Consider the following 11,385-nt stretch of genomic DNA (forward strand, 5'->3'; position numbering starts at 1 on the left):
ACCCCTGTAATTTCTAGTAAGATGGAAAAAAATATTCCCATGTGATTTCTTTGATGTGATGGAACACCTTCCAATACACCTTGTACATAAGGCACGACTTGGAGGGCCTGTTCAATACAGATGGATGTATCCTTTTGAGAGGTAATATTATAAGTTTGATGTAATATTCTATTTTATTTGAATGTTCTTGGCTAACATGAGATTATGTAGGACAATTGGCAAATGCAAACAATTTGTTAAGCAGAGTAATAAGATTGAAGGATCTATATGCGAAGCCTATCTTGCAAAGGAAACTGCACATTTTTGTTCTTATTATTTTGAGAGTAACGTGCCATGTTCTAGGAATATGCCCAATAGGCACACAGTCGAATGTGTGAATGATCCATTATATCCACCAATGTCCATATTCAATCAACCAGGCCGATGTTCTAAGGATGTTAGAAAGAGAAGTTTGAGTGATATGGAGTACAAGTCAGCTACACTTCATGTGTTACTAAATTGTCCCGAAGTTTTACCATTTCTCAAGTAAGTATTGATTTATTAGTTATCAAAATGTAAAATTTACTGTGACTACATATTGATGCAACTACTAAAAATATTTGATATGTCACAGTCACTTCGTGGGTCAATTTGGCCATGATGATGTATATACAAGATTTGATACGTGGTTCAAATAGTTTGTATATGTGTGTGTGTGTATATATATATATATATATATATATATATATATATATATATATATATATATATGTAGTGAATGTATAAAAATTGATTCATAAGTTGTGCTAACTTATGATTTTTTTAAACTCTATGTAGGTAAATAATCCAAATAATGGTGTAAATCAATTTTTGAAAGATATATCTTGGGGACCTGGGCTTCAGGTCACAACAATGTCTAAGTACGTAGTGAATGGTTATAAGTTTCATACAGAGGATTGCTCTAAAAATAAAAATAGCAACAACAGCGGGGTGTGGGTTCAAGGTGGTGATGGCAACCAAGTTGGAGATATTGATTATTATGGTGTGGTCAAAAAAATATTACAACTAGAATATACAGGTTGGCCATATAAGAAATTGATACTCTTTAGATGCAAGTGGTTTGACCCAAATCCAACAAGAGGTACAAGAGTACACAACCAATATAACATAATTGAGGTTAATCATACGAGGGAGTATGATCGCTATGATCCTTTCATAATTGCACATAACGTTAGACAAGTGTATTATGCTCCTTATCCATTGCGGCGGAATAAGTCCGATTGGTGGGTTGTAATAAAAACTAAGCATGTAGGTAGGGTGGAAGTCGAGAATGTGTTAGATATTGCATATCAAAACGATATCTCCAATGTTCACCAAATAGTTGACGATCAGTTAGAAAATGATTTGGAACATCCTGAACGCATATTGGAAGAAGTTGATATAAATGAAGTAACAATTATAGAAAATGAGGACGAAAAATCAACTGATGAAGCTCAAACAAGTGAGGACGAAGAATTCTCGGACGAGGAACAATACGTCGATGAGGATTAAAAAGTTGGTTTCTTAAAGCACTCTCGTTTTATAGCTAGTTTCTTATATGTTTCAATCTAAATATGTATTATATTATGCAGATGGCAGGCAAGGGTCAAGGTAACAATGACCCTACTAGTTCTCGGGGTCAAGAAAAGGGTAGGAAGGGAAAGAGGAGGGTAGAAAATAATACTCCTTCTTGTCCACCCTTTTCAGAGATGCCTATGTCTTATCCTCCACCACACGGCTATATTGAACTGCCACAGCATCACGAGCCGTACACTTTCATTCAGACACCAAGTCTTCCATCACAGGGCCATAGGACTATACGTCCGATATACAGTCCAGCTGCCTCACAGCCATCTGCATCACATCCACATGGATCTCACTCCTACATATCACAGCCACATGGATCGCATCCATCCATGTCACAGCTACTCGGGTCACAGCCACTCGGGTCACAGCCATCGGTATCACATCCACTTGGGTCGCATCCAGCTATGTCGCAGTCACAGGGATTGCAACCATCTTCATCATCGACTCCATCTATTGCAGGCCTTCGCCTGCGAGGCAGTAGCTCTGACCCGCCTACACCGTCTTCACATGCCTCTGAAACATATGCTTCGGATGGTGATGACGAGATAGTGCATTATGATCGATATGACAGGATCATCATAGTCCCTGAGGGTGATGGGCAAGTGTTATTCATTATTTTTGCGTCTATTAATTTGTAACATTTTTACTAAGATATTAATGTGTTTTTATTGTTAAATTGTAGGTTCAGGCCGGGTAATAAGACTACGAGGATAATCACCAATGCCATCAGAAAGCTTTATGATAGCCCTTATGTGACTTGGACTGATTGTCCATTCTCATTGAAGGAGCAAATTTTCAATCAATTTAAGGTATAAAATGTTCTTTTAAACAGTTTAATAATTTATATTTATGATGTTTCCATCTAATATTTAACTTTTGAAATACAGAGCAAGTGTGTATGGGAAGACCGTTATAGCGCGGAAGTGGCTATAAATTTTCATCATAAAGCTCGCAAGAGATTGGCGGATGCTTTCTCAGATGCTAGAAAGAAGAACAAGAGGCCTGGCTGGTTACTTGAGAATTTGTGGAATGATTTACAAAGGCAATGGCTTACATCAGAGTTTTTAGAGAGAAGCGAAAAAGGAAAGAAAGCTCGCGCATCCGAGAAGGGATGCTCCTTGCACACTGGAGGTGCGATCAGCCTAGGGATAATAAAAAGAAGATTGGTACGTAATTACTTAAATTATTTTAATTTTCTAAGTATATCTATTCTGTTTATTAACTAAATTAATTTATTTTCAGGAAAAGAAGTATGGGCGTCCAATGAGTCATGATGAGCTATTCAAGGAGACATATATTGTGAAGAAGAAGAAAGAGGGGGATCAAGATAGGTGGGTCGAGGACCAGGCCTCGACTGCATATGTAAGCTTTCAATTTTCTTTAAGTATTATAATTTAGTTTTATAAAAATTTTGAAATACTGATTTAATTTAAAATAATATAGGGTCGCTACCAAAGTAATGTGGAGGAATTCATCCATAGTCATCCAGCTGGTGAATCGGGTGAGCCAACCCAACCTTCGGACAAGGATGCTGAAAGAATATGGTTGGAGTCTGTTGGCGGTCCAAAATGGGAGAAGGTATACGGGCTTCCTACTAAAAACTTTCATCGCTATAAGTGTGGAATGCGAGGAATAGGGACTTCCTCGCAAGGCGAGCAACTTAATAGGGAGAGCCTCTCCGCTATGCGGGAGACAATGACAAAAATCACATCAGAGCTAGAAGCGGCCAAGGAAAGAGAAAGGCTTAGAGATGCTCAATTCCTTGGCATGCAAGCTCAGATCAGAACTCTCCTATCTAGTGGAGCTTTTCCGTTGCCCCGATCTCGTGAGTCATCTCCAGAGGGTCGACCTCCACGTGATCGTTCCTCCCGTCCTGCTCGTGATCGTGCTTCCCGTCCTCCACAAGACCGTTCTCTATATCGTCTTGTAAATGAAAGTTCATCAAACGGTGATGATGATGTTGTAGAAAATACCCCTTGACTTTTATATACTTTGAACTAGACAAATAGAACCAGTTTTGAACTAATTATAATTAGTTTTAACTTGGTTTTGAATTTTTATGTTCAATTGAACTTTAATTTGTTAGTTTTAAAGTATTTATTGAATGTTTTGGTTGTTGTTGTGTTGTTGTTGTTGTGTTGTTGTTATTGTTATTGTTGTTGTTGTTGTTATGTTGTTGTTGTTATTATGTGTATTGGTATGCTGGCAGGTGGTGTAGCTGCCAAAACAGGCATTTTATGCCAAAATTAAACTCAGAAAAATCGATCAAAGTTGGTCGGTTTTTAATAAAATAAATAAATTATTCCAAAATACCGACCAAAGTTGGTCGGTTAATGAACATTGAATTCCCTGAATTCAACATTACCGACCAACTTTGGTCGGTATTTTACCTGCATTGTTGAGATTAACGACCATAGTTGGTCGGTAATGTTTAATTTTAATTATTTAAAAAAAAAAATATTTTCAATTACCGACCAAAGTTGGTCGGTTTTTTTTAATTTTAATAATTAATAAAAAATATAATTTAGTTAAACCGACCAACTTTGGTCGGTAAAATTAAATTAATAAAATATATTTCAGACCAGAGTTGGTCGGTAAGTAATTAAACTTGTTAGATGGTCGTTTTAAGCTACCGATCAAAGTTGGTCGGTAATTTCCGACCAACTTTGGTCGGTAAGCCATTCCGACCATCAAACACCGTCCACACTGTAATGGTCGCGTTTTGGTCGGTAATTGGCCATAACCGACCAACTTTGGTCGGTTTTTTTAGTCGATTTTTAGCGAATTTCTAGTAGTGTAAGTACTAAACAAAACCAATGTTATGTTGCACGTTTTTTTAGTGTAGTAGCTGAAAAAATATCGTAAAATTATATGGTTTGCGAAGTTTTTTGTTTTTCAGTTTTGGGTATAAATGCTTTTGGCAGAGATAAGTAACAAGCAAAAACATTTTATACAAGTGGAACAAAATTTTAAACTGTGAATTAATTTACAATATTATCATCTGTTCAAAGGGACAATAACATGTTTGAAGTTTGAACACAAATTTGTATTGAGTTTGACTTTTATGAAGTTATGTTTTCAAAAATAGACAGACAAACTTTCTTTATGTGTGAAGGAGTTGATTCTTGACAACTTGAACTTCTCACGTGTTATAAGATTCTTGAAATAAGCAAGGATATTTTTCTTCTTCATTGCGAAAATTTAAATATTAATAAATTAAGAAGTAAAGTCATTCGAGAAAAAGGTTGAAACAAGCTTGTAGATTCAATGAAACTTTTTCAATTAAATTAGAAAAAAGAAGCAAAAGAAGCATCAAGATAGTGAAAGGTGCTGAGAAGTAGAGCCTGAATGCTAAACGAGGCAGGGCTAGGGTTGTTTATGGTTCGGTTTGGATCGATTTTTTTTTCTAAAAAAAAATCAAACTACAAGTAAGTCGATTTTTCAAATATTGGAATCAAACCAAACCAATTAAGTCGGTTTTTTTTCGATTCGATTTTTGTCGGGTTTTCGGTTTTTCCGGTTATTTATCGGATTTTTTCTTAAATATGAGACATACACTACCAAACACATATTCCGGCGACTACATTTTCAACGTAATACTATCAAATCAATTGCTCTTTGAGAAATCTTTCATTTAACAAAATATATTGATGATAATTGAATTAAATAGTGATGAATACTTTAAGTACTCAATTAAAAATCGATTATTTTTAACATGAAATAAATTCTTGTACTTAGTAAAATAAAACTACCAATCAAACTAGAATGTAAAGGCAAAGAATTAGATTATTATAATAGCAAAGAATTAGACAAAAAATACAAATGACTAATATGTACTATAAAATTTTAGAAACTTTATATAAAAATATACATACATATATATATATATATATATATATATATATATATATATATATATATATATATATATATATATATATATATGCTACTTTTATAGTCGGGTTGGTTCGATTTTTTCCGGTTATTTTTTTATTAAAACCAAAACCAAACCAAATTTGATCGATTTTTAAAATTCAAAATCAAAACCAAACCAAACCTAAAAAGTATCGGTTTTTTTGGTCGGTTTGGTTCGGTGTTTCTGGTTTTTATGAACACCCCTAGGCAGGGCAAGACGAGATGGTAGAAATTATACCAGCTAGCCACTCTAAGGGGATGATATTTAGAGCCAGTGCGTCCTGAATTTTAGTTTTTCAGGACAAAAATGTCATGAATTGTCCTAAAGTTAAGATTTTTAATTTAAAATATAACTACTGGCTAATCTTTAAATAGCATCCCTAAGAATAACTATCTGTGCACTTTCCCCAATGAGATGAGACAGGGCATAGTTAGGGGTTTTCTTTGTCTAAATGTTATTTTTGCCTTTAAAAGTGGCTATTTATAAATGGTATTTTAAACGGTTGCTAAATACTAACACTAGCGGTCCATAAACTGTCCTTCGGGGCTAATTTTTACAATTTAGTGGTCTATGGGCCCGAGAAGACTGTGTAATTCAAAAATAGCCAGATTTACAAGTGGTAATTGAAAAATAGTCACAATTTCAAAAGTAATGGAAATTTAGGCATTTTTCATGTAAAGATAAATCTGGACGAAAACACTATTCAAAATTCGGAAAATATTCCAGCATAATATATTGGAGTTTGAATTTTTTACATGTGAACTTCCATCATAATATACTAAAATTCTAGTATAATATACTGGTCCCAACATAATATGCTGGAAGTTCATACATATGTGCTCCAATCTCCAGTATATTATGCTGAAACTTTCTGTGTGATGGAGTTTCAGCATAATATGTTGGAAGTTCATACACAGGTGCACCAATCTCCAGTATATTATGCTGGAACTTTCCTTGTTGTAGCAAAATAGTGATTATTTTTTAATGACTTTGTAAATGCTGGCTATTTTTCATACACCAGTCCGAAAACTGGCAGTCCGTGCTATTTTTACAGTCTTCAGGAGATCTCAACTGAGACTGGCCCAAATAAGCCCACGGTAATATATATATGCGTCAGTCCAATTTATCTTTTATGGGCTGAAGTTTCAATCCAATCAAATCAAAGCTCATTTAGTCGGGCAACTTTTCCAGAGTAAATCACAAATATGATCCAGACTTTTTGCCAAAATCTGATTAGGTCCTCAATTCAATGTTTAAACCAAATGGAGGAAATGACCAAAATGGTCCCTTATGTTTAAGGTAAATATAAAATTGTCCCTTTGAATATTTTTGTAGCACTGTTGGTCCTTTTAGTTTGATAAAAGTATGCATTTTTGGTCTAGTCATCTATTTAACAACACCTGACTTTCAGATTTAAGAAGAAAGGAAAATTTTAACTAGAAACGCCAGAAAAATACCCGTCAGATTCTAGAGGATGCAACACCAAAAACTATACTAGATATGATGTATTCTTATTTTAATTTTAATTATTATGATTAAATTATTTAATTTGATGTAAACACCCTACCAATGTGAATAAGTATTTGCCCTACTCGGAGACTAATTCGTATACTCCTTGTCGATTTTTACCATAGTGGAGGTTGACAAAGATCCTAGTGCCAGTAGATTAAGTGTAAACATATATGGACCTGAATTATTAAAATATAGCAGCCTTATAAGTTATAACTTAAAATTATTTGAGCAAAATTCATTACTAACCATTCGCTAGAAACTAATATCATCCGCTGGCCATAAATTATAATATGCACTTTATAGCCCAGAACCAATTCTAATGGCTAGCCACTAAAATTACAACTGTCATGAAAAAATAACGGGAGATGAAGGCAGGAGAATTGCAAGGTAAACTATTGAGATTGGCTTTTAATTTCTTCAGAGGGAATCATTCATCATTTGATTCTTTTTTGGCTTTTATGCCATTTAGATATTGATATTTTATACATATTTACGAGAGATATAAAAATAAAATTTTTGTTATAAATATTTATTTTTATCAACTCAAGGAAGGGACAAAAGAGATAGGTGTCGTGTACACAATAGTTATACATATTTGGGACATAACATTCTTTTTATACACAATGGTATAGCATTTAAATTCAAACTTTGAAAAAGATAATGCCAAGAAATTGATTTGTGCCTTTTCCTATAGGAGTCCAAGATATGCCCGTGCTGTAAGTGATTAATGAATAATTAAAATTTTACAGAACACTACAATTAGGAGTTCTTGTATAATCACTACTTCTCCGCTTTTCCGAAACTAAAGTGATTAAATTATATCCAAAATATATACGATCAGTATGCAAACAAATATACAACTACAAATCTCACTATACAAAAGATATACAATATATAATATTATTTATACAAAAAATATATAATTTTGATACAACAAAGCTAGAATCTTTCAAATATTTTACTATACTACAGTTCATGCGCACACTAGTACAAAATGTATATATATAGTTTACACATCGTAGTCATTCATTATACAAAATAGATGTCACTATATAAAATATATACAAACAAAACTGTCACTATACAAAAATATATAAAATAGACCGTCACTGTATAATTTATATACAATAAACTGTCACTATACAAAAAAAAAATACTAAATAGACTGTCACTATACAAAAAATATATAAAATAAACTATCACTATACAAAATAAACTATCACTATACAAAAAATATACAAAATAGACTGTCATTATATAAAAATATACAAAATAGACATTTCAGGCTATTAGATGTAATATGTTTGTGTCGGTGGGACATTTTGTGTCAATGGAAAAAAATATGAGTTATTAAAATTTTGATGGCTATAAAGGGTCATTTTCTCAAATTATGTTCATTGAACAGTCGGCTAAACTCTTGCGGCTATTGCTAACATAAACAATTTGTTTTTAGAAGACATGAAATAACGGGAAATTACAAAATCTTCTGTCAAAGAAATTCTTGAAACAAAAAAATAAATGAACAAATATGAAATATTTTCCACATATGAAGATTTCTCTTTCTATTATAAAGTACTCTCTTCAAAATGGAATTTATAAGCTTCTTTGTATTATTAGAAAACTAAAATAAATAATAAAGAGATTCTGACCTATATCGATGTGGCCACTTGCTCTGCGCGCACAATAGAAAGTAAAGAGTACTGTAGAGTCAGTGGTGAATCTACATATTATTTCAAATTCAATAAATTAAATGATCTATTAATAGTATGCCAAATTTAAACTCATAATTTTTAAATACTAGACGACAAGTAGTGTATCCTTTATATGGATGCTAACAGAATAGGCACGTGCTATGCACAACCCTACCGAATAGACATAGATTTAGTCGAAACTTTAAAAGATGAAATAAAAAATAATTTTTGAAAATTAAAATTGTGTTTGAACGTATATTTTATTTGAAAAAGGATTGAAGTTTTAGTACAATCAAACCTCTATATAACGATCTCGTTTGTTCCGATATTTATTTTTGTTGATTTAGTGAAGTGTTATTATAGAGGACGTATATTGTAACATAACATAAAAATCGGTTCCAAAAAAAAGTTAGCATTTATAATGAATGACTATTATATAAAAATAATGTTATAGAGAAGTCTGACTGTATTTAAAAATTATAAATTTCATCTTTAACATAGCATCTTTTCCCTCTCGCTTTTCATAATACAATAATATAAAAAAATTTAAAAAATACTTCGTAAATTTGTTGTCAAAATGAAAAGGTTATAGCGACATGAACCAAGGCAATAAAAAGCAATTACAATAACAATAACAACAACAACAATCTAGTATAATACACAAGTTAAGTCCGGAGAAAATAGAGCATACGCATACCTTACCTCTGCTTTTAAGAAAGCAAAAAAACTGTTTTCGGAAAATTTTCGGCTCATAAAGAAAAAAGGGAAGAGACAATAACAAACAAACAGATTTGACAATAAAAAACAATTAAAAATCATAAAAATCTAAACATCATATCTGGATGTAACATCACCATTAGTAGTACCTTCAAAGAATACCAAAAATAACAAAAGTCGGAAAAAGCAAAGGCAGGCTAAATTTCACCAAACTGGTTACTTTATTTTGTCTTACATTAAGATCTAATTAGATATATGTTGATTAGATACATTCCTATAATTTTCCAAGAACTCAATCAGATTTTCTATGTACTTATCATGAAGATTTTTGTTTCCAAATATAGAAATCATTTCTTTTGCTTTCTCCCGAATTATCTTTCCTTCATTTTCAACCATTACTAAATTAACCGAGTTGGCCACTGAATCACTTGTATATGACCCATCCTCTTCATTTCTTGGAATTTCTACACCAACCCCTTTATCTTCTAGAATTCTAGCATTCAGTCCTTGATCAACCAAAAATGGTAACATAATTAATGGATGACCAAACATTAACCCTTCTATAATCGAACTCCATCCACAATGAGTCAAGAATCCGCCAACCGAGTCATGACTTAGTATATTCAACTGAGGTGCCCAACTTTTCCATACTATGCCTCGACCTTTGATTCTTTCCTCAAAACCCTCCGGAAGCTCGATCGGGTCAGTAATTCCTGACCCAGAAGGCTTCCTCAAGACCCAAAAAAACGGTGATTCAGATAACTCCAACCCAAGAGCTAGCTCATTAATTTCATTACGTCCAATAGTCACTTCACTCCCTAGGGCTACATAAACCACTGAACCTTTGGGTTTCTCATCTAACCATTCTTTAATCGATATCCAAGATTGATAATTTTTTTCGTCGTTATTATTTTCCACCATAGGTGGCATTAAACCCGAAGGAATTATCGGTATATTGTGAAGATCTTCTAATAACTTTAACCACTGACCTTCAAACTCATGACAATGACGAAAAATAGTAGCGTCTGCTCCTATCATTGTTACTCCGTTACGATAAAGATCCGAAACGCCAGAAACATTCTTCTGGCTGGACCCCACTATCCACCGTGCCTCGTGGCGGCGATACGCCGCCTTTGTTTCAAATGTATCCATTTTGGTGGAACTAAGAAATCCTCCACCGTAGGCGGTGGTCCTGAGTTGGTGTTGATCATATTTTCCGTTGTACCAAAGAAAGCAATAAACCAAGCGTTAATTATGCAATAGAAAATACGTGATATTCCTAACTTGGCTGAAATAGGAGCCAACCAATATTGTGCAAAATCTTGAATAATCCAATCAGGTGAATTCTTTTCCAAGAAATTAGTCACCTCTTTTTCCATACCATCCATTGCTTTTTTAAGATAAATGATTTCTTCAGTTGTTATATCCATAGTAGCCTCTGCATTTTCTGGTAAGCCATCAACTTTGGGAAGTGAGATTTTGATAAAAGTTATGGATGTAGAAAATTCAAGGGGAAGTTTAGGGAGACGATCAATATTTCTTGGGGTTGAAATGAAAGAGATTTTGTGACCTTTTTGAGCAATGAATTTGGAAAGTTCAAGAAATGGTACAATATGACCAAAAGCTAGCCAAGGAAACATAACTACGTGAAGCTTATTAGTATTACTTTCAGCTCCATTAGCCATGGATTTGAGAAGTTGAGATTCCAAGGCTTACAAGGAAGCTTTTGTTTATGCTTTTCTCTCTTGGACCACTATATAAATAGTAAAAAATCAGCCCGATGCACTAAGCTTTCGCTATGCGTAGAGTCCGTGGAAGAGCCGGACCATAAGGGTTTATTGTACGCAGTCTTACTCTGTATTTCTGTAAGAGACTGTTTCCACGGCTCGAACCCGGGACCTCCTGGTCACACGACATCCACTTTACTAGTTGCGCCAAGACTGA

General features: G+C 33.5%; 1 pseudogene; it reads right to left on the reverse strand.

Annotated features, from left to right (window-relative positions):
- Nucleotides 1-9,643: 9,643 nt before the first annotated feature.
- LOC104114480 (UDP-glycosyltransferase 91D1-like) lies at nucleotides 9,644-11,172 on the reverse strand (annotated as a pseudogene).
- Nucleotides 11,173-11,385: the final 213 nt, after the last annotated feature.

Source organism: Nicotiana tomentosiformis, chromosome 5 (assembly GCF_000390325.3).
Source record: "Nicotiana tomentosiformis chromosome 5, ASM39032v3, whole genome shotgun sequence".
Taxonomy (NCBI): Eukaryota; Viridiplantae; Streptophyta; class Magnoliopsida; order Solanales; family Solanaceae; genus Nicotiana; species Nicotiana tomentosiformis.